Source organism: Taudactylus pleione, unplaced genomic scaffold (genome assembly GCF_031769625.1).
Source record: "Taudactylus pleione unplaced genomic scaffold, aTauple2 ptg000093l, whole genome shotgun sequence".
In the NCBI taxonomy this organism is placed as follows: Eukaryota; Metazoa; Chordata; class Amphibia; order Anura; family Myobatrachidae; genus Taudactylus; species Taudactylus pleione.
Window position 1 is genome coordinate 26,416,058 of NW_028284495.1, and position 23,994 is coordinate 26,440,051.

The 23,994-nt window shown below is 43.4% G+C and overlaps 1 protein-coding gene across 3 annotated transcripts in view; it reads left to right on the top strand.

Moving 5' to 3' along the window:
• ROCK1 (Rho associated coiled-coil containing protein kinase 1) overlaps window positions 1-23,994 on the top strand; it is a 162,763-nt gene that overhangs the window by 18,687 nt on the left and 120,082 nt on the right. The gene's annotated exons all lie outside the window — the stretch shown is intronic.

Sequence of the window (23,994 nt, forward strand, 5' to 3'; positions counted from 1 at the left end):
ATTTTGTCAACGATTTTCATGAACGATGAACGATTTTTTAATCATGCATACAGTGAATGGACATCGTTCATTCTGTACAACATGAATGATCTTCTGAATGAAAATTGCTGGACAGTCAGAATGGATGATGAACTACAAACGGGAGCGTGCTTGGATGATTAGCGTTCATCATTCACCCAAAAAGAGAACGCTTTTTTAAACGATTTAACAATAACGTCGTTCTAGTTAAATCGTTCAAAAAATCGTTACGTGTGTACGCACCTTTATAGAAACAAAAATATAATTGTACCCATTTTAATATTCCCCCATTTTAACTGCAGCAATTATTTTCTCCAAAAAATATTGCTTTTTGTCATTTTTCCACACTTGTCATATGCATATGCATTATATGCATATTTGTATAATTTAAAAACCCCAAATACTTTTGTTAGGTCCATTAATACACTTCTATATTGATTTCCAATGTCAGTTGGGCTTTTTATGGGGTACAGGCTGATTTTCCCAAAATGTGCTGTACTTTGCGCTAGTTTCACCATGCGCAGTTTTCGCACAAATGCACTTTTGCGACTTTTGTAATAGGGGAGTGCGAAAAAAAGGGAGTGCACATTGACAAATTGTGCGAAAACTTAGACGTTAAGTTTTTGCTTTTTCGCGTCTATTTGACTCTAGTGTGAATGACTTTTTTTATTAAAACATGTAACTCCTTCCGGGCATAAAAGACTTAGGGCCTCATTCAGAGCCGTACGCTCTGAGCAGAGCGCACGCTCTGAATGAGGGCCGGCCTCCATGAAAATGGAGCGTCCTTCTGGACGCTCGTATAGCTGTGGGTCACCACCCACAGGCTATACGAGCGTGCATTTTGATGGCCGCGATGGTCGAGACCATCGCGACCATCGAAATTGCGAGCCGGAGCCTGCGGTTGAGGTTTTCAACCGCAAGCTCCGGAGTGATTTTGGCTCTATCAGAGCCGAAATCACTCCCACTGACATCACTAGTGATGTCAGTGGGCCAGCTTTTGACGGGAGGCGTTCCCGTGGGAACGCCCCCGTCAGGGAGGCACGCCTACCAAAGGGGGCGTGCTGTCATTCAACATTGACAGCACGCCCCCTTTGATCGGACACAATGAGCGAAGGACTTTCCTTCGCTCGTCGCGTCTGGCGCATGCGCACGACGGAGCTCCCTCCGTCGTGCGCATGCTCAGTCCAGAACATCGACCCACTTGCGAGCGGGTCTGAATCAGGCCCTTAATCCTCAGGCTGGATACATGTTTAGAAAACCACTTTCATTTGGACACTAAACACTTTCAACTTTTATATGTTTTTTTCAGACCATCCTGACATTTTATCATTTTAACCTAGAGCTATGCAGTAGTTGCAGAAACTAGAGTTACGGAGGCGATGCCATTGAGTCATGGAGTGTGAGTTACAATTAATGCAAGTCTGTTCATGGGTGAAATCCTATAATTTGTGGATGTGTGTGATTTTAGTATAATGTGAACTCTGCAACTAAACAATTACAGTCATTTCACTGTTTGAAGTATGTGTGCACTAGAAGAAGGGCTGTGTCCTACTATCCATTGAAAAGTAAATATATGTTGCAATAATCAGATGCTAATATTGAGCTTTCCTCAACATTAAATAATTTTTTCCCTCTTGAGACATAATCTATAATGAGGCAGAGACATATATGATCTGCAAGTATTTGCTCTACTTTTCATTTAATCACCTTCCATACATATTGCATGACATGATATAAATGTTTTTCATGGCCATGTCTATTATTACAGCCTTAGGCCCGTATCCAATTTGGAGCGAAAAGCCGTTTTCGCGTGTTTTGGGTGAAAACTTTTTGCTGATATCATTTTCGCCTGTTTTCATTTTACTCCGTATTCAATTTGAAAGTCTTTCAGCCTAGGCATTAAGTCGGTGGTAGAGTTTCGCCTATGAATGGCAGGCAGCAAAAAGTGCAGAATTGGGGTTTTGGGGTGCAACGTTGCGGGAACCCCCGTGCAGCCTTCAGACAGTCCCCTAAAGATAAACTGTGTCAAAAAATGTGTAAGAAACACTTAAGGACACCCCAGGTGTTTTTTCATTGCAGGTGTTTGCGGCAAGTGGATTTTTCACAATTTTTTCAACTTAACTTTAGCAACTTTAAAATATGCTGCCCCCATTTTCAAGTACCCCAAATTTGCGGGGATAAGTTATTTTCTGCAAAAAATACTCCTGAATACTACTTTGCACCACTTATACAAAAATGCTATTTAGCAGCTATTGAGCCCGTTTAAAAACACCAAATACCTTCAGCAAGCCAAATCCGGGGGTACCATAGTGAATCCCCATGTCAGAGCATCTTTTGGGGGGTCTCAGGCTGATTTCCCCAAAATTGACAGTACTTTCCGCTTGTTTAAGTTTCGCCAGGTCCCGTCTTCGCCTACTTTCAAATTGAATACGGCAATACGCGTGCGCGCGATACTTTTCCGCGATGTAGGCGCAAAGTCCGGGAGATGAAAAAGTATCGCGGCTCGCTCAAATTGAATACGGGCCTTAATGTACAAGAGTTGTGGTTATATTGTTTTCTGTAATGTCTTAGATCAACCACAGTCATCCATATGGTTGGGTCACGCGGTACCTATTCTTTCATTGGCTCCTGGTTCTCAAAGTCCATATTTGTTTTCAGCAATAAAATAAACTGCCCTCCTTAATATTACTTTTAGAGTGTTTTAAAGTGCTTTTCATATATATGTATATTATATGTGTATGTATAGATTTTTTTTGTTTGTTTTCTTTCTTTACACTAATGCACTATTTGCACTTTTGGGTAAATGCGTAGTGTGTACATTAACCTACATGTCTGCTAGAATCCAACACACATATTGGTTACTTCAAACCAGGTAACCTAAGGATTACATTTTGTTACTATTTAATACTTGGCTGTGGTGTATGAAGCTTAATACTCTGTTATGGTACATTAAAGAATTTGCGGCATAGTTGAGAGTGTGTATGTGTGTTTGTCTGTGTGAACTCAGGCTTCATGTTGTCAGTTAATAAAATATCAGAAATAATGGGGTATTGGGTATAGTTATATTGTCACCAGCAAATACTTCCCATCATTACTGTGGCAGAAGTGATCTAAGGTAATGTATGGTCATTGTACATGGAAGACCAGTGCTAATCTTTCATTCGATACTTTTTGTCTTGCCAACAGGCATTATGTGGTGAGACAAACAACATAAGGAAAAGCCAAACCTTTACTGGACCTAGTTCAGGCCTTTCATGTTCCTGCTCGTACTTGTCATTATTAAGCCGGTAGCAATAGTAACAGTGCTTTTAAAGCTTTCATGTTTTGCTGCATGTTTATATAAGATTTAGCATATTCATATATAGGCCCTCATTCAGAGCCGTACGCTCTGAGCAGAGCGCACGCTCTGAATGAGGGCCGGGCTCCATTTTCATGGAGCGTCCTCCTGGACGCTCGTATAGCTGTGGGTCACCACCCACAGGCTATACGAGCGTGCTTTTTGATGGCCGCGATGGTCGAGACCATCGCGACCATCGAAATTGCGAGCCGGAGCCTGCGGTTGAGGTTTTCAACCGCAAGCTCCGGAGTGATTTTGGCTCTATCGGAGCCAAAATCACTCCCACTGACTTCACTAGTGATGTCAGTGGGCCGGCTTCTGACGGGAGGCGTTCCCGTGGGAACGCCCCCGTCAGGGAGGCACGCCCACCAAAGGGGGCGTGCTGTCAATCAACATTGACAGCACGCCCCCTTTGATCGGACACAACGAGCGAAGGACTTTCCTTCGCTCGTCGCGTCTGGCGCATGCGCACGACGGAGCTCCCTCCGTCGTGCGCATGCTCAGTGCATAACATCGACCCACTTGCGAGCGGACAGCCGCTCGCGAGTGGGTCTGAATCAGGCCCATAGTCCCTCCATATCTTCAACTTTATTGCTGCCATGTATATTACTGAAAATATCACATGAATTGTTTTTATCTATTTCCACCTTAATTGTCAATTCCGGCCGTAGACTTTAGTGTAGGCTTGTAGTATAGAGAATAATAACTGTAGAACAAACCTTAAGCCAATTGAAGAAATACAACACTAAATAGCTATTTAAAAAATTACATCCTCTTGTTGGTCTATGTGGTCAATTTACTAAGCCTGTAACATGACAGTTAGGAGCTGATTGATTGGGACTTTATCTCCATCCAAGGCTTAGTAAATTGACCCCTATGTCTGTCTTCTACTTGCACCTGAAGTGGTCACACAGCTTGGGCAACCTGCAGCTTGGAAAAGTCTTCACTTTATAGTGTTCCTGGAGTTAACTAGCAGTGCTCTACTCACAAGGGGGTCTATTTAGCAAGGTAGTTTTCACTTCAATATTGTTGAAACTAAAGTTGTTTAGTGCCGGCCGCGATGCTGTTGGCGCTAAACTCAAAAACAGCTTCATGGCACTAGTTTAGTCGGATTTCTGCTCGTACATCAGGAGGCTGTGAGCAGAAATCCTCTAATTACGGGTTAACTGCGCGGTCAATTGAATAGTTCCGGGAACTCATTCCTGGAGCTATTCAACATCACATTGATTGAATCGACCACTTTATGTCTAACAAGCAAGTAACAGTTGTCACGCTCCGGCCTATTAAAACCACTTTCTGACCGCTCCGGTGCCTGTACAGGATAGCACAGAGGTCCACTTATGCTGCACATCGCTCCTGGCTGGTGCTGAGGTCTGTCTGTGCTGCTCCTGCCCCGTCCGCTCAGTGTCCTGTTACTGTGCTTGGAGATAGCTCTCTGCAGTCTCTATTACTCAGTGTGTGTCTTCCCAGCATGATGGCACACAGGCTGCACGCTAGAGTTCCCTTCTAAACAACAATATGGGCGCAGCCATGTTGGATTCTGTCACCTGCCACTCAGAGCGCTGCTCCCAGACCAGCTGATTGCAGCATCCAATCCTTGGGGATCCTCCCCTATAAATTCCATTTCCAGACTGGCCTCTGTTGCCAGTACAACGTCTCTTCTTCCTGAAGTTACAGCTCAGTACTAAGCTCCCAGGTACTCTGTATCTGTACGGTCCCAGGGCCTATTGCGATCGCGGCTTTAATGACGTACTCAGGTCTGATGCGAAAATATGCTAATGAGTGCAATCGCAAAGCCTTTGTATAACCAGCATAGAGACGTCCACTACTGCTATCTCACATCTGTAATACCTTGCAGTCCTGCGTATATCTCAGGAACATCGAGTAACATCAGCCGCTCACGCAGAATTACAGCAGCCCTGACCTTACTCAGAAATTGCTAACCTCATGGTACGCAGTGAGCACTCAAGCTGCGTATGACATCGTAGTAGCTAATTTATGCACGCCTATGCAACAGCGCGCAAACGGACAGGCACCCCTGCGTTTCTCCAACAACTTCCCCGTCACCACCCCCAAACTGTGACCTCCCGTCACTTACTTTGCGATGGCTTTCTTTCCGCGTGAGTGATCGCACTGAGACCTGTTCTTCTAGCCACCATTGGTTCCAGTCGATACCTCCAACCATCGCTCTCATCCAATGCTTCCAACATTGGACTCATATCAGTTAAGTTCCTCAATTCTTCAACACCGGTCTCAAACCGATCAAGTTCATCAATTCATTAATATTGGATTCAAATCCATCAAGATCTTCAAATCATCACATTGGTCTAAAACCAATCCAGCATCGGTCCCAATCCGATTCTGCTCATTCATTCAGTGTTCTCATCTCCAGTTCTCATTCTAACCTGCTGTTTAATAAAGACATTCCATTCCTGTTGTCGCCTTTGGGCCCATCATCCTCTGTAGCTCCTCTACCTCCTCACATAAGGAGGTAGAGCCACCCAGAATTATTCACACCCCCCAAGTCTCCCCTTCAGCCTCCTACGCCTGTACAATCCAAACCAACACGCAGGTGTGACAACAGTTTACTAAAAGGTCAGGGTGCTAAAACACCCCTTCTGGATACAGTTACTCAAACACAAATTAGAAACTTTGATAAACCTATTTTGAAGCTTTTCTGGGGTGTAATATCATTGGATAGTAGTTAAGATTAGGGTTGAGTTCCTCATGTACTATTGCATAGTACTTTGTATGCACTTTGTTTTATGCTAACGTTTATGGAGGATGAAAAAACTTCCATTAAAATGTCTGGGTATTCGTCTGGGTCCAGAGACTCTCCTGAACAGATTTCCATTAGAGAATGGAGAGAAGAACCCTTAGAGGAAAGGTTACTGATGCAGTTTCTCTGGAAGGGGGTGAGTGGCTTATAGGAAAGCAGATTATGCAGTGACTGGTGACTATGCCTGATCTTCAGTTAATTGTAGAAGATTTTTCTGTAAAATTATGTCTAAAGGTTAGGGTGTACTAGGAGAGAGGCCTGGGGCAATATTAGCCTTTCCCCCACAAAGGGGGCACTGTAACTAGATTATATAGTTTAGAAGTCACTGTAATGAGGGTGAGTGTGGCCTGGAATGTGGTGGCAGCCATAGACTGATGTAAGTGGGGGGGGTCTGTAAGAGAGAGGCCTTTTAAAAAAAATATAACTGCCTATACCGTTAATACATACAAACATTTTAACCTTGGCAGTAACACATTTGCTATTATTATTATTATTCTCCGTTGTATGGAGCGGTTTCCCCTTTTCTTGGTTTTAAATCATTGTTTAGGAGAAATTTTATTTTATGTTAAATTTATTTAAAACCATATTTCAAATGCCGAAGAGTGTGCATCCCACCCCTTTATAAACATCCATATCATTATTGGATGCATGCAGTCTCTTAGGGTGTGGTATGGTATTTTGACAGGTCAGAACGTTGACATTTTACATGTCAACGTCAGAATGTCAGCATACCATTTTTTGAATATGTAAACCTAAATAAAAAACTAAAATGTACTGTTCACATATAAAATTTTTCCATTTTGGCCATGTCGTCATTTTACATGGGACCATTTTACATGTCGACATTCCGACCACATAGAATTTTTTTATATCGACATTTTGACTGGTTTACAGTATCTTGATGAGCATGTCTAGGTGTACATGTCTCATCACTGGGGGCACTACCAAATACATTATATTGCATATACCTGCCACCTCCAACACACCATCTGCAGATGTCTATCATTTTCATAATTTCCAGTGTGAAAGTTGTTAGATCTAAATGTATTGTACACATTGGTCAGCCAACTTGGACTACAAAATCTGTACATGTTTGCCCAGCGTTATATGTGCATATGCAAGGGCCACTATGCCCCCATTATATAAAGAGAGGACTGGGGCCCCCCGTAAGATTGTCAGGAAGTCTCTGCAAGATGAATAGTGTGTTGGCCGAGAGAACAGAAACCATAACAAATATTGGGCCTGATTCAGAGCCACTCGTAAGCGGCAGCTCGTTCGCTCTGAGCGATGTTTGCCCAACTGCGCATGCGTACGGATCGTTATACGCATGCGCGAACCAGTCAGTGCGGCCGAAATTCATGTGCTCGCAAAATAGCGAATGCCTGATAATTTGAGTGACAGAAAGAGGCGTATGTGGGTGGTAACAGGGGAAGGTGCTTGAAAACGGGGAGTGGAGATCCGATCGCAGGCGTGCTTAAAGGTCAAAACGGGCGTTTTATGGGTGTGCATATTTATAACAGCAGCGTCATTGACCACGTCACTGGGTTTTTTTTAAGCCAGAACTGCTCGCAAAATTGTGGTAGCAAAAACCAACCACAAGAATAGCGAGCAGTTCATACCCTGTTCGATGTACTCGATTAATCTAATAAATAGCGGACGTGACGTAGGATGCGAGCGGCCAGGGGGCGTAGTTTCCCAAAAAACGACCGCAAGTTTTGTACGCTCGTTCAGACCTAGAGGCGTGAACAGACCGCAAACAGCGAACGGTTCATTTGAATAGCCACCCCTATTTTCTGGACGAGCGAGCGCTAATTGCGTCCGGCTCTGAATCAGGCCCATTGTTTCAAATATTTTGAATGCAAAGCACTGTGAGCAAGCTTACTCCGTTCTACATTTGGATAAGACATAAAGGGGTAGATGTACTAAGCCATGGAGATAAAGTACCAACCAATCAGCTCCTAACTCATGTTACAGGCTGTGTTTGCAAACTGGCAGCAGCTGATTGCTTGGTACTTTATCTCTCTCCAAGGCTTAGTACATCTCTTCTAAAATATTTTATATATTCATCCTTCAAATTAAACAGATATTAAAGAAATGGTTAGTTTCTTATGCTGTTTAATAGTTATGGAGCGTTTATATAAAATGTTAGCTATTTAAAAAAAAAAAAAAATGATGAGAATGGAAAAATATTCTTTGTGCAGTGTTAATTAGTAGTCCTATACAAATAAAAGATTGTTAAAATATCAATTAATGAGTGCTAGTGTTTTGCAGACCGATGATGAGCAAGGTATGAGATAATGTAGCATGTACCAATCCGATATAGCAGATAAATACTTCTATTGCCTAGGATGGTAGACTGTGCAGAAAGGAGGAAAGCAGTACTGTCACGTAGGTAGAGGCACGTACAGAGCAGCGCTCTCTCCAGGCTGTTTTCTGCGGGGCATCGCCCGGCAGAAACAGCCCACCGCCCGGCACTTCCCCGCCCCCCCCCCCCCCCCGCCGCCACATTCCCGGTCTCCCTCCGCCTCCTGGTGTGGAACGCAGACCTCTGAAGTGACCGTAGGCTAAAGAAGCCTCCGATTGCTTCAGAGGCAAGTGTTTCCCAGTGATGCACTGTGCGGGTGACGTCATGACGTCACCCGCGACGTGAAAAGCCTACCCTGCGCGCCTGCTAGATCCAGTCAGAGCAAGGCAGCGGAAGTGGGAGCCGCGCCAGTTCAGGTAAATTCTGGGTTGGGGCTGGGACTAGTCTGTGGGCACTGCATGAGGGGCCAGTCTGTGGGCACTGCATGAGGGGCCAGTCTGGGGGCACTGCATGAGGGGCCAGTCTGGGGGCACTGCATGAGGGGCACTACTTCATCCTGGGGGGCACTAAATAAGGGCAAAACAACACTACAGGGGGCAATGTATAAAGGGGAAAACTACAGGGGGCAATGTATAAAGGTGATAACTACAGGGGCCACTGCATAATGGGCACTGAGGCTGTTTTTGCGGGTGCACCATCTGGCACTTTGGGAGCCTGCAAGTGGGGACAGTACCTGGGAGCTGTATAAAAGACCAGATTCTACAGACTTTGCAGCTTTTCATAATCAGACAACTGGGCCTCTAATAGGAGAATTAATATATAAAATGTTATTTCAAGTTTAAATCATTATAAGGTCAGGCTTTAAAACATTTTATTATTGAGAAGGCGCCCACCCGGCGACTTCTTGATACCACCCGGCTGGAAAATGTTTCTGGAGAGAACACTGCAGAGTATGTTTAGAAGTAAGGCATAATGCTGCATATCTATGTGGGAGAGTCATTAAGCACATGGATTCGTCAGAAGCTCGTATATGCATGGTTTTCCTGCCGTGTAACCCACGCTACATTAGCGCTTTTTAAATGTCCCCCTATATGTGTCATTGAGTATACTTGTAGCGCAATTTCTTTCAGATTGTCCATTACCTGTGGGTCATCCATGTCAAGTGGACCAGGAGTCGACCATCTCCAATAGTCATACATTTTTATATGAAGGCTGGCATATATGTCTGGCTAACGTTGGGAAAATTTTAGTTCACACCATACAATAGTAGTAAAACCCCCCACCCCCACTTTGAGGGCCATAGTTTTTCTACTGTTGCATATTGTGAACTAAAATTTGGTGGGGATGATCTTTGAATTGGTCCGTTGGACATGGAATGACCCCTGTATATGCGATAATGTCTAACTGCTGATTTGACTTCTGTTTTAATTTTTCCTTTCCGTTATAAAAGTCCAGACACTGCTTCTCAGGTTTTTACCATTACTTTTTTTCCTTTTCAGACCTGAATATCACACACTAGTTTACCCATTGGAATGTCAGGAATTGCATATATTGCTTTGGAACTTTTCCCAGTATTCATTGTAATAAAGGAATCAAGCAGCTATAGGGATTGTTTAAGTGGAATGCTACTAAAATTACAAAGTAAAATATGTGGAATAAACCAACTGTAGGTAAAATATGTAAAGGATGACAAAACGCATTTCCTACTAATCCAAACATGAAACATCACATTTAATAATATCCATTTATAAACTGGTAAAAATAACCTTGCAAGCATGAAGTACATTATATCTGTATGAGGCTTAAATGTAATGCTGGGTACATGCTATGACGCCCGTACACAACAGCAGATGGTCGATATATGTGCAGATATATCGACCATCTGCTGTGCTGCACAGCCAATGCGGTATCCCTATAAACGACTCAGTTCACGTACATTTTGGGGTACACACCCGCCGACACGCTTGCAATGTGTCGGCTGTTCAAATACTCAACTTTAAAATACAGACATGTTTTTTCCTGCATTATCTGTGTTGGTATAAATGGGAGCTACCATTTTTTATTTAAAATTGAGCTGTAAATAAGGGTGAGATTTATCAAAGCATGAAGAGAGAGAGAGTACAACTGGCATTCTTCAAACGCAGCCTGTAAAATGACAATTGAAAGCTGATTGGTGCTATATCTCTCCAAACGTTGATGACTCTCCCCCTTAATATTGAAGTACTGTGCATTGTTTGCTTGGTTTTTGTCCAGCAGATACCATTTTTAAACCTGGGAATAACCTTCTTTTAACAGCCAGTAACTGATGGGACACCTACTGTATATGAATTATAAGGGGAGAAATTACTATGCCATATATTTGTGCCACATGTAGTGTTTACATGGAACAACTTTATTTTTTTTATTACATATTAAAATACACCTCTAGCCGCCAAATAAGTATTATTATTGTTGTTTTTCAGAAAACATGAGGTATGCATATGACCGTGCACTGAAATAATTTTTTCTCTCTCGTTTTTGTTGCCATAGAGATGGAATCCTAGACAAATATATATGGTTCCAGCAGTGATTTACAAATACTGTAGGCCGGGCCATTTAATTTAGTATAATCATTAATGATCTTGTTTAATTAGTGATATATCACATATGTATATATTTTTTTAGTTAATAGATTATCTGATACCGTTATATGTCATCCAACTAGAATATCGTATTGTATCAGTTACACACTGTTTCCCCTCATTTTTTTTAGGTTTATGGAGTGTATGACCATTTATGCATGCAATATTTTTATTGATTAATTAATGTTTTGTATAGATATGTTCTATCAATATTAATTTATTTTTTTTATACATTGACCAAGCCGTGTATGGGATTTGATTGGAATGTAACTATTGGATGCCCACTAGCGCTGTTTTATTTCCTTTGACTGAGTTTGACACTCTCCTTTAAATAGCTGCTATTTGACAAGTGCCACTCTTGTTATTTACTTGGTCTTTTACTGATCCACTTCTCCACTCTTTTCACTGCTTGATACATCGAAAATTCTGTTTCCCTAATGTAAAATCTGTTTTTCTGTACTGGGTTGGGTACGGGATGCTGGCGCTCAGGATCCTGGCAGTCAGAATCCCGATGCCAGCATCCCGACAGGGTTAGGATATGGACACTTGTTGGTAAGTATCCTACCCCTACACCTTACCCTCCCTAAACTAAACTTAACCTCCTCCCCCTAGTGCCTAACCCCACTACTTACCATTTGGATGCCGGCGCCGGGATTCAGACGTGTCGGGATTCCGGCCGGCATAATAACTACATCCCGCTGTACTAAACCAGGGGTGTAATAACATTATAGAAGTAAGCAGTGAGGCTGTAAAATTCACGCGACAAAATTATATTTTAGGATCCATTGAATTTGTGCATCAATAGATTGACTCCCAAAAGTTTTATATACAGTTTTTAAGCTTATTGGCTGTGTAGCTTCTAGGATTTGTTCAGTTTGCCTGTTAGGGGTTTTCCACCTGCAAGTGAGTACAAATACTGGTCACACACTGTGTGAAATTAATATCAATGAGTAAATATTTTCTGTAAAGCAATGGGGAATATGTGTATGCTATATAATTGTTTGACATGTAGGGTCGCCAGCATTATTCTCTTGTTGCTAGTTGCTGTCTCAAAATAAAACTCCATAAACTGGTGTTATAACTTTAGTCTTCCACTATTACTGTGATTCAGCTCTAGTTTCTATTTAGTTATTTTTAAATAAAATCTCTATCTTCATGAAGTACTAGTATTAAGTCATTTTATACTTAGCATGGCAAATTGTGATAATACCACCAGCATCTTTGTTAATGGCTGACAGGTTGTAAAGTATGACGTCTCTCCAATCACCATGTTTTCTTTCCCCTGGTCAGGTCACTGTTGCACAAATCAACTTTAAAGTCTCTTGTGGAGAGAGAGAAATAAAAAAATTTTTTACGTATTAAACATAATTTATATATCAAAGACATGATATGTTACATTAGACATGTTGTTTATCTTTGCTTTTTAACTACATATACTTTTGTGCATTTGGTGTGACAAAGATTATCTGCCATATTGTTTCATATCAGTGGCAGAGTCTAGCACAAAATATATGCATCTTCCTTTGATCATTAGGTTCATTGGTCTGTGCATTGGAGTGTGGTGAAAATCTGGTCAAATCATGAGACTGAAAGTGTGGTTAGTTCTTGGTGTGGAGCTAAACATGTTTAATGTGTTTGCCTCATAATAAAAAGGTGTGTATCCAAATTTTGCAATATGTAATAAATCAGTAATCCGCCCCATTTAAAGCTATGCTTAAATAGAAAACATACTTTGGACTGTATTTTTGTTTAGGTGATGTAAATTTGATCAATACAATAGGAAGATGAAACTATCAAATCATCTCTAGTTACTTCAGTGTCACAAACATATAATGTTTTACTTTGCCTAGCTCTAGTTAGGATGCATAACTGAAATATCTTTTTACGTGTGGATGCCTGTTTTGGAATTTTATACACCGAATGTCATGATAGAATCCTTAGCAATCCAATTTTCTTTGTTTATAGTGATATTTGAAATTCTGCCGTACAATAAAATGAAAGTACCAAAGTAATTGATACCTGTGATATCATATGTTGGTGTACATCCATTATACACCCTATCTTTTGCAAAACTCTGCCAATAATAATAAATTTTATAATCTGGTGTTTGTACATTTTGTAGACTAAATTAGTTCAAATATCAACAAAAGTGTTATTTTAGGTTTGGGTCATTGACCCCCTGCAGCAGAGAGTTGTCGTCCAGCCTTGTAAAAGATCAAGGGGTCTATTCATAGAGCAGTGAAAAGTCTTTAGCTGAAAACAGGGCTTTTCACTGCCTTCGGCAATTCATAGGGGTCAATCCAATTCGGTGCGAATGGCGATGTGCGAGTTGCTATTTTCACTTTGAATTCACATAGCGAATTAATTTTGCAATCCAATTAGCAACACGCACTGAATCAGCCAGACTGAATTCTCAACTTTCCACTCGCACCTCCCTGAGGTTTAGAGATGGAAAGGAAAATCTTTATTTTAAGGTTAAAATGTGGGGACACCATGCTGAACCCCTTGGACACCCCCACCCATAATGACTAATTAGGCATTTGGAAGTTTCCTATTCGCTTAATTAGTCCAATAATTACATGTCATTTTTTGGAGTAAAAAAAAAAAGGCCTCAAATTACCCCAAAATCAACTTTTTCGTTAGTTTAGGCACCCCAGGATGGACTCCCCACATTTTAATGCATTTCTCGCAAATCTCATTTGGCAGTCAATTCGCACCCCTCCGCTGCGAGTAGTGTGCATAGGCATTTTTAATTGGATTGGAGAATTCTCGGGAGCGCGCTTTACTGCAAAGTGTGTAAGTCTCAAGAAACAAACTCTCAATTCGCACCTAATTGGATTGACCCCATGAATTGCATTACCATACTTTTGTATAATGAGTGCAATTCACAGAAGAACGGAAGCTCAGCTTTCTGTTCCTCTGCTGTGTACAGATTCTCCATCTCAGGATGGCGTAATCTGTACTGCTCTCTACCCGGCGCTAGCTTAGCCCCCTGTTACCCAGCGTCCATTACAGCAGGTCTGACCTGCTGCTATCAGATGCTGGCGCATGCGCAGTGGGAAGCAGGCATATCGGGCTTCCAATATCTCTGTCTTCTCACTGCTTCCAGGCATTGCGGAGGGGCAGGATACACGCATGAAGACGCTGGACAGGAAAGTCTACATGAATGTCTACTAAACATCACTATATATCACCTTGATGTGATAAAACATAGCTAGCGTTTCCGCTAGGCTGTTTTAGCGAGGCGCGGCGCCCTGCCCTCCTTGTGGAGGGCAAAAAGCGCCCTGCCCTCCAGAAGGAGGGCAAAAAGCGCCCTGCCCTCACAGCCTCCGGGTGCTTTCTTCACCCGCGGGAAGCAGTGTCCCGCGGGTGGAGAAATGTGCGGTGACCCGGTCACCATGGAGAATAGACGCCGGGCGCATGCACCAGGCATCTATTCTCCCTGTCTGCAGCGCTTGGGGGCTGCCCGGCGTGTCCGTAAGTGCTGGGCAGGCCCCCAAGTATGACGAAAAAGGGGACGCGTCTTATAGACATGCCCCTTTTTATGGCCACGCCCCTATTCGGACGCCCTGCCTGCCGCCGGAGCTAGAGTGAACACTACATAGCAGGTGCCATCCCCACCCACAGGCATGCACACGGCATCTGTTCACAGAGAAAGGAGAGCTTTGGGGCAGCCAGGCATGTCCGTAAGTGCTGGGTACGCCCAAAAGAGTGATGACAAGGGGGCACGTCTTAAAGACACATCTCCTTTTCTTGTGGCCATGGCCTTTTTTCGGAGGTGCGCTACAGTGCCCTTTCAAGATCCGGAGTCCTGCCCCGCACTGGACCTAGAGTGAACAGTATTGTCCATTTGCAAGCACCTTTGTTACAGTTTTGCCCCTTCAGTCGCAAGGGGAGATGCCACGGTCGTGTATGACTTACTTTACATTGCCCATCCTCTGGTACATGGCACAGAATGCGCTGTGCTAAAAAAAAACCACTTAAAATACTTTCAACAAGCTGACTTGCATTCAACTCTACATTAGTCCCAATATATTTGTCTGTACATGATACTGCTGAAGAGGGAGTGGAGTACCCCAAAATGTTATTTATCTGAATCTGCCTTCGGACCACTATTGTATTGTAAGCTTTTATATTGAACAGCAGTAACTCATTTCTACAAGTGGTTTGTGGCTGAATTTTCATGGTATTTGTAGAAATTGTTTCAATCAACATGTGAAAATATTAGCGTTCCAGCTAGGCTGTTTTAGTGGGGCGCGGCGCCCTGCCCTCCTTCTGGAGGGCAAAAGCACCCTGCCCTCCAGGAGGAATGCAAAAAGCGCCCAGCCCTCACAGCCTGCGGGTGCCGTTCTCACCCGCGGGACGCAGTGTCCCGCGGGAGGAGAAACATGCGGTGACGTTCCGGTCACCGCCGGAGAATAGACGCCGGGCGTATGCGCCCGGCATCTATTCTCCCTTTCTGCAACGCTTGGGGGCTGCCCGGCATGTCCGTAAGCGCCGGGCACGCCCCCAAGTATGACGAACAGGGGACGCGTCTTATAGACACGCCCCCTTTTCATGACCACGCCCCCTTTTCGGGCGCGCGGGTTGCCCTCTCTAGCTCCGGCGCCCTGCCTGCCGCCGGAGCTAGAGTGAACTAAAATATCAATATTTATTCATTTTTAATGAAAGTAGCTTCACGAGCATTAATCGTGTCCAAGCTTAGCCATTTGTTTCATTGCAGTGGAAGGATAAAAAAAATAATCTTCCAGTATTTATTTAGATCAAGCTACAGTAAACTCTTCTCATTTGTTGTGTAACTAAAGCCCCAGCATGCCCTGACAGCATTAGCTGGGAAGTCACAGATTTCATACCTAATTAGTTTTTGATTAGAGCTATAAACAATGTGCTAAGGTGCCCACACACTAAACGACGTGTAAACGATGCAATGTCAACGATTTCCTTGAACTCTCTGGCAGCCTGTGATAAACACACTCGTGCATAAAACTGTACAATTTGACAAATTATCTAATGATCTAACTAACGATTTCTAAATCATTAGATCGTGAACAAACTATTGTTTGCTTGCTAATACACCTGACAATTATCTTAAAGATTTCTTGTAAATTTAAATAATGGGCAGGACTATATGGGGATATATAAAACGGCCACCATTTTACATCTGTGCACTTCTGCTCTGTGACTAGTGAGGCTTGGTGTATACCTGCTGAACGCTGTACATTGCTATTGTGCTTTGCTTTGTTTTTGGCTTGCCATAACAAAGTGTGTTTATCCTGCATTCTGTGGTGATGGATAGTTATCAGTGTAGACTTCTACTCGCCTATGCTGGGGTGAAGCTGAGATCTGAGAAGCAGAGGGCCCAGCAAAGGAGGAGGCTGAGGTCCTGCTGGATGAAGGAGTGGCTGCTGCAGATTGATAGACGATCCTACATACTGCTGATGGAGTTTAGGGAGAACAACCCGGATGATTACCGCAACTTCCTGCACATGGATGACACCACCTTCCAGGAGTTGCTACGTCTGGTAACCCCCCATATCCAGAGTCAGAATACCAAGATGCAGAGGGCCATCCCTGCTCAGGAGAGGCTGGTGACTACGCTGAGGTACCTTGCTATAGAAGGTCCATGGAAGACCTGAAGTTTGGGACCCGCATCTCCCCTCAAGCTTTGGGCCTCATTATCCCTGAGACCTGCAAAGCGATTGTGAAAGTGCTGCAGTACAAGTTTTGTAAGGTAAGAAACCAAACCACACTTTTCGAGAGACTGACAAGTTGGTTATTCAACCATCTTTTTTAATCAAATCTTTTTCTTGTGGTTTAGAAAGAGTAAGACACTATAAAAATGGTTTTGGTGCCAACATGGCTGCTTTGTTCTATATAAAATATAAAATAAATGTACAACTGTACACAAAAAAAACCATACTGCTTTCTACAGCAGACATTCCAAACACAAAAGTGTGTAAAACAAAATGAAATACAATTTGAAAATAAAATTATCATAATTTTTTATCAGCCCCAATAACTATGGGGTACTGATATATTTTTCTGCCGGCGCAGATCAGAATAGAAGAATAAACGTGAGGTCCCGGCTCCATCAATTTGCACTTACATCACGTGTTTATTGACCTATTTCAGTCTACAAGGGTGGAGGAGTGGAAAGACATCGCAGAGGAATTCGACAGGCGTTGGAATTTCCCAAACTGCGGGGGAGCGATCGATGGTAAACATTTGGATAACCCCACCTGCCAAATCAGGGTCTTACTACTACAACTATAAGGGGGTACTTCAGTATTGTTCTCATGGTGGTGGTGAATGCCAACTATGAGTTTTGAGTATTTGTGGATGTGGGCAAGAATGGCCGTGCTTCGGACGGTGGGTCCTTCAAAAATACCCCATTCTATGAGAGGCTCACTTCCAAGACAACAGGCTTTCTAGGGCACTGCGTATTGTTGAGAATGCCTATAGAATACTAAGCAACAGTTTCCACATATTCTGCACCCCCATCAACCTGCGAATTGACAAAATTGATTGGATAGTGTCGGCGTGTTGTCCTTCATAACATTCTCCTCCAAAAAAACAACATAGCCAAGGACAACAAGCATAACACAACCAAAAGATGCAGTACAACCAGAGGAGGTAGTTCAAATGTCTTCTGTGGCAGTACCTCCCCTGCAAAACACTGGGACAATACGGGCAAAACAGGTCCAGGGTGGAGTTCCTGGCCCATTTTAATGGAGTGGGTGCAGTGCCGTGGCATGAGGACTCAATTAGATAAAGGAGAGGAGATTATTTGATTTTTACAAATATCTATTTAAAAAAAAACAGAACTTTTACATTGTGTCTGAACTTGTCGATAGTGCCTCCGACGAGCCACCCGCATCTGTTGCCTCCTCTGCAGTGTCTTTCTCAGCCATTATCACAAGGCCTGTCCACAAGGTGGGTTCGTATACCTCATCCGCCCCTGCACCGAACTATTTAGATTTTTCAATCTTATTATTCTCTTTAGTGAAGACGGTGCAGAGATTTTGTATCTTTCGCCGCACCCAATCCACCGTTACAGGACTGTAATATGGCCTGCAGTAGTCAACCAAGTCTTGCAGTGCCTGAGTTTTCTTTGCCCTGTTGGCATAATCCCTGCTCCTCACTCTCCATAAACATTCGTTCTCGAGATCAATGAAACTCGTGATGAACTGGCGGTCTCTGTCCAACGCCATGTCTATATAAAAAGATTAAAAGACCAATAATTTTTAATCCAATTTTTTGACAATTATTTTGTTCCCCAAACTTTTAAATTGTTGCGAAATTTGTAGTTATTTGTTTATGGATATTAATTTTTTTTTTTTTAATAAAGTTTTAAAAAGTTTAAATATGTATTATTTATAATACACCTATAGGGAACATTAGTGTGGAGTACACTGTTGGGGGGCAACAGCTTGATACACACTTGGGGGACTGTAGCGTGGAGTACACAGTTGGGGTGCAGTAGCGTGGAGTACACATCAGCAGCATATTATGCATATATGTGGGACAGTGGGAAATGTATTATTTGCTGGCCAAATATACTTTATTGTTCGGCCAACAGGTGTACACATTGCTGTTCAGGGGAATATACATTTGGGGTCCAAACATTGCTGTTCAGGGGAATATACATTTGGGGGTCCAAACATTGGTGGCCTGCAGTACAGCCATGGCCGAAAGTTTTGAGAATGATACAAGTATTGGTTTTCACAAAGTTTGCTGCTGCAGTGTTTTTAGACTTTTTTTTTTTGTCAGATGTTACTATGGTATAATGAAGTAAAATTACAAGCATTTCATAAGTGTCAAAGGCTTTTATTGACAATTACATTAAGTTTATGCAGAGTCAATATTTGCAGTGTTGACCCTTCTTTTTCAAGACCTCTGCAATTCGCCCTGGCATGCTGCCAATCAACTTCTGGGCCACATACTGACTGATGGCCACCTTTTCTTGCCTAATCAATGCTTGGAGTTTGTCAGAATTTGTGGGTTTTTGTTTGTTCACCCTCCTCTTGAGGATTGACCACAAGTTCTCAATGGGATTAAGGTCTGGGTAGTTTCCTGGCTCAAAATTTCGATGTTTTGTTCCCCGAGCCACTTAGTTATCACTTTTGCCTTAAGGCAAGGTGCTCCATCATGCTGGAAAAGGCATTGTTTACCACCAAACTGTTCTTGTATGGTTGGGAGAAGTTGCTCTTGGAGTATGTTTTGCTACCATTCTTTATTCATGGCTCTGTTCTTAGCAAAATTGTGAATGAGCCCACTCCCTTGATGAGAAGCAACCCCACACATGAATGGTCTCAGGATGTTTTATTGTTGGCATGACACAGGACTGATGGTAGCGCTCACCTTTCCTTCTCTAGACAAGCATTTTTCCAGATGCCTAAAACAATCTGGAAGGGGATTCATCAGAGAAAATAACTTTACCCCAGTCCTCACCAGTCCAATCCCTCTACCTTTTGCAGAATATCAGTCTGCTGCTGGTTTTTCCTGGACAGGTGGCTTCTTTGCTGCCCTTCTTGACACCAGGCCATCCTCCAAAAGTCTTCGCCTCACTGTGCGTGAAGATGCACTCGCACATGCCTGCTGCCATTCCTGAGCAAGCTCTGCACTGGTGGTGCCCCCATCCCGCAGCTGAATCAACTTTAGGAGACTGTCCTGGCGCTTGCTGGACGTTCCTGGTCGCCCTGAAGCCTGCTTCACCACTATTGAACCTCTCTCCTTGAAGTTCTCGATGATCCGATAAATTGTTGATTTTAGGTGCAATCTTACTAGCAGCAATATCCTTGCCTGTGAAGCCCCTTTTGTGCAAAGCAATGATGATTGCACGTGTTTCCTTGCAGGTAACCATGGTTAACAGAGGAAGTACAATGATTTCAAGCTCCACCCTCCTTTTTAAAGCTTCCAGTCTGCTGTTCTAACCTAATCAGCATGACAGAGTGATCTCCAGCCTTGTCCTCATCAACACTCTCACCTGTGTTAATGAGAGAATCACTGACATGATGTCATCTGGTCCTTTTGTGGCAGGGCTGAAATGCAGTGGAAATGTTGTTTTTGGGATTAAGTTCATTGTCATGGCAAAGAGGGATTTTGCAATTCATCTGATCACTCCATGACATTCTGGAGTATATGCAAATTGCCATCATACAAACTTGAAGCAGCAGACTTTGTGAAAACCAATACTTGTGTCATTCTTAACTTTTGGCCATGGCTCTAAACACATACCAAAACAATGAAGAATAGGGCCTGCAAATTGTCTGATCAGTCCCAGATCTACTCTGTGCTTCTTCTCCAAACGCCATCACGATGCTGTACAAAATGGAGGATGGGAGTGTCCAGAAATGCCACTCAAGACGCAGATCCAACGATATATCGTTCGATCGGAGGTGCAAAAATACACCAAATGCACCAAATCGCTAACGAGATTGCCAGATATTCCCTGCAGTAGGTAACATCTGAAGATACGATTAACGACCTGCGGGACTGTGCATCGGGATCATTATCGTTCGTGGAGAATGCACAATTTGCACAAATTTTAACGATTTATTGTTACGATGCATCAAAATCGTTCATATCATGCAGATGATCGTCTAGTGTGTGGGCACCTTTAGAAATGTTCCTATTTTTTCTTTCCAATGGCCAGTTTGTTGTACTTGTTGAATTCTAGGGCTATGAAGTATTCTTACAATACAGAGAGTCTCTAAAATGTTTTTCATTGTTTCCTTTTTAGGGAAGAGTTAAATACAAGAATCACTGTACATAAAAAAAATAAATAAAAAAAATCACAGCATGAGCTGTGACAGGCGGGTACAGCGTGTAATATTACATGAGATCCGTTGACCCCCTGTAGCATTGCTTGTTGGTCTCGTGCTGGAGATTGTGTTTGCCAGTTTATTCCCTTTCATTATATGCTTAGCAACGGTGTGGCCCTAAACATTGAAGCTGAGCCAGAGATATAGGGACTCATTTAGAGTTGGAAATAAATCCAGTTAAACAATGTTGTGTTGAGAGGGGTGGAAATGCAAGTATTTTTTTTATATTTGCTATTTTATTTGACATTAATTGTATGCAAGAAAAACACTGCCAGCTACTCTATCTAGCTGAATGCTAGGCAAATGTCTTTTTACATTGATTTAGAGTGCTAGAATGCTCCTACTCCCAACTCCAAGTCACTCCATCCATTTTAGATATACTCAGCTCTCCAGTGCAGCGATGTGTTTTGCCAAGCACAAAATGCATACCCTAAATGATGGTAATGTGTATATATACTGCCACGCAGATTAATATGTCTTTTTCAAGAATATTTTGTCCTCTGGGGCCACCTCCTAACTTATGCTGGGCATACACTGCCAGATAAAATGTCTGTCAGACCGACAGACATTTTATCTGGCTGCCTGCCAGCCGCAGATGTCGCCGGCATACACTGTGAGAGAAATCTCACAGTGTATAGCGCGACATCCGCGCTCCGCCCCCGGGGGAGGAGACATTTCCCTGTTCCTTCAGGAACACAGGAAATGTCTGTCGGCCGCGCTGGGCATTCACTGCCCGATGCGGCCGACAGTTTCCCGGGTAAATATCGCATGGGACGGGCATGCTGGACAATCCAGCATGCCCGACCGAGCAATATTTAACCCTCGGTCGCCCGCATACACGCTGCAATTATCGCGGCGATCCGCCGATATCGGGCGGATCGTCCCGATAATTGCAGAGTGTATGGCCAGCATTAGTAACAGTCTTCTGTTATTATATTTTTCTTGAACTGTAATTCATTTCAAATAAAAAAAAAAAAACATTGCTCTTATTTGCTGAATAATCTGTGAACTGTAGATCTAATCACACCAATTAGTGTTATTTTCTTTTGCATATGTAATCAATACAGTGATCGCGCTGAGTGAAAAAAAATGTGGGTCCTAATCCACTTTCTGGCATATTATGGGGGGGTGAGGGCAGACAGCAATTGCGACTGCTGGGGGCAAGGAATGGGCTAGGGCAGGCAGTGCTGGGGGCAGGGAGGGGGCAGAGGTAGATAGCAGCTGCGGCAGTACTGATGGGCAAGGAGGGGGTTAGGGGCAGGCAGTACTGGGGGTAGGAAGGTGGTAAGGGAAGATTACAGCTAGGGCAGTACTTGGGGGCAAGGAGGGTGTTAGGGGCAGTGCTGGGGGTAGGGAAGGGGTTAGGATAGCAGCTGGGGCAGCACTGAGAGTTGGGAGGGGACAAATGTAGATAACAGCTGGGGCAGGTTGGGGGACAGGGAGGGGGCATTGGTAGATAGCACCTGGGGCAGTACAGGGGGCAAGGAGGGGGTTAGGAGCAGACAGTACTTTTAAAGGTAGGGAGGGGGTTAGGGTAGATAGCAGTACTGGGAGGCAAGGAGGGGGTTAGGGGCAGTGCTGGGGGTAGGGAGGTGGTCAGGCTAGCAACTGGGGCAGTACTGGGGATAGGGAGGGAGTAAGTGTAGATAGCACTTGGGGCAGTGGTTACTTCCTTTGCTTCTGCTGGGAGCCCTTGGCCGGGTCTCTGTCCGCCTGCAGCTGCCTCTACTGCCTGTACTTCTGATGCTCTGCCTCCTGCCAAGCCTGCAGGACTCCTCTCTGCTGCTGCAGCCCAACCTATGCTGGCTTCCCCACCTCTTTACTCTCTCCGGGTAGCTCCGCTTCGCCAGGAATGGATGGAAAGAGGTGGTGTCAGGACTCACGAGGGTGAATGGCCGGGGAGACGCCGCTGCGCAGGGATCGGTCGGGGAGACGCTGCAGCAGCGGTGCGGGAATTGGCTGGGGAGACTACGCTGATGCGGCGCGTGGTTTGGCCAGGGAGGCAATGCTGCCGCGCGGCGATTGGCTACTGCAGCACACAGCGCCTCCTGCAAGGCACAACGCGTCCTGCAGGGCCCGATCAGATTTAAAAAGTGGGTAACCAGTTTTCCGTAGTGCGTAAAAACACGCTATAGCGCGTCGTTTGTGATCACTGCAATATGTAAAATGGCTCGCATTTAGCAAAAACTGTAAAAATCAAAAAATTGTTTCTTAATTCATTAAAAAAAATATTTGAAAACATAGTTAAATCCTTGTACTTTGCCCTACCCTACCTATAACAAGATCCTATGAATCAGGTCTTCTCTGCAGCTTAGTAGCGCTACATTATATTGCACTTATGGTTAATTCCTGCGAACATTGCAGGTGTCAAGAAAAGTGATGGAAAGGGAAGTTATGTTCGGAAAGTTTATATATACAGGTGCATGAGGTATCGGAGAAGGGAATTCAGTTGGTTTTGAGTGCCTGATTTCCCATCTAAAGTAACCGGGAGCTTTTCAATTGCTTATGATAATGGGAGCGAGTGCCGCGGGCGCCCATTTTTTTTTTTTTTGCTTGCACTCAACTGAGGTGACGAGCAGAAATCCTCAAAAAACTGTCCTTTTGGGTAGCATACCTTTTACTTTACTCTGCTTTACACATCTAAACCCGATGCATTTAGGCCTGACACGGGCGACCGCGGCACTTGTGCCCATTTTCAAACAATTTAATATCGCCCGCCTGGCACCCTTTTCTTACAGGCAGAAGAAAACAATTGAATTCCACCTAGTGTTTTTCTTAGTCCTTAGACGAGATTTGGTAATTTAGGTAATCGAAATAATGTAAAAATATCCCTTGGCGCAGTTATGTGCTATGTAAATGAATAATCGGTTGTAGGATAAAAATTGCAGCAATGTCTACAATGCAGATAATGTATCATTTGTAAATAAATATGCATATATACATATTTTCTTGTGAGATTCAAGAACATATTCTCAGGTTTCAAAATACAGTAGATCAGTTGTGTCCTCAGGCATTCTCAGAAGGAGGTTAAGCAAGTAGAAGGAAGGAAGGGCTGGTTGCTGGGGCACTCTTATGATTGTTTAAAAACACTGTTAAAATGTAACCTTTAA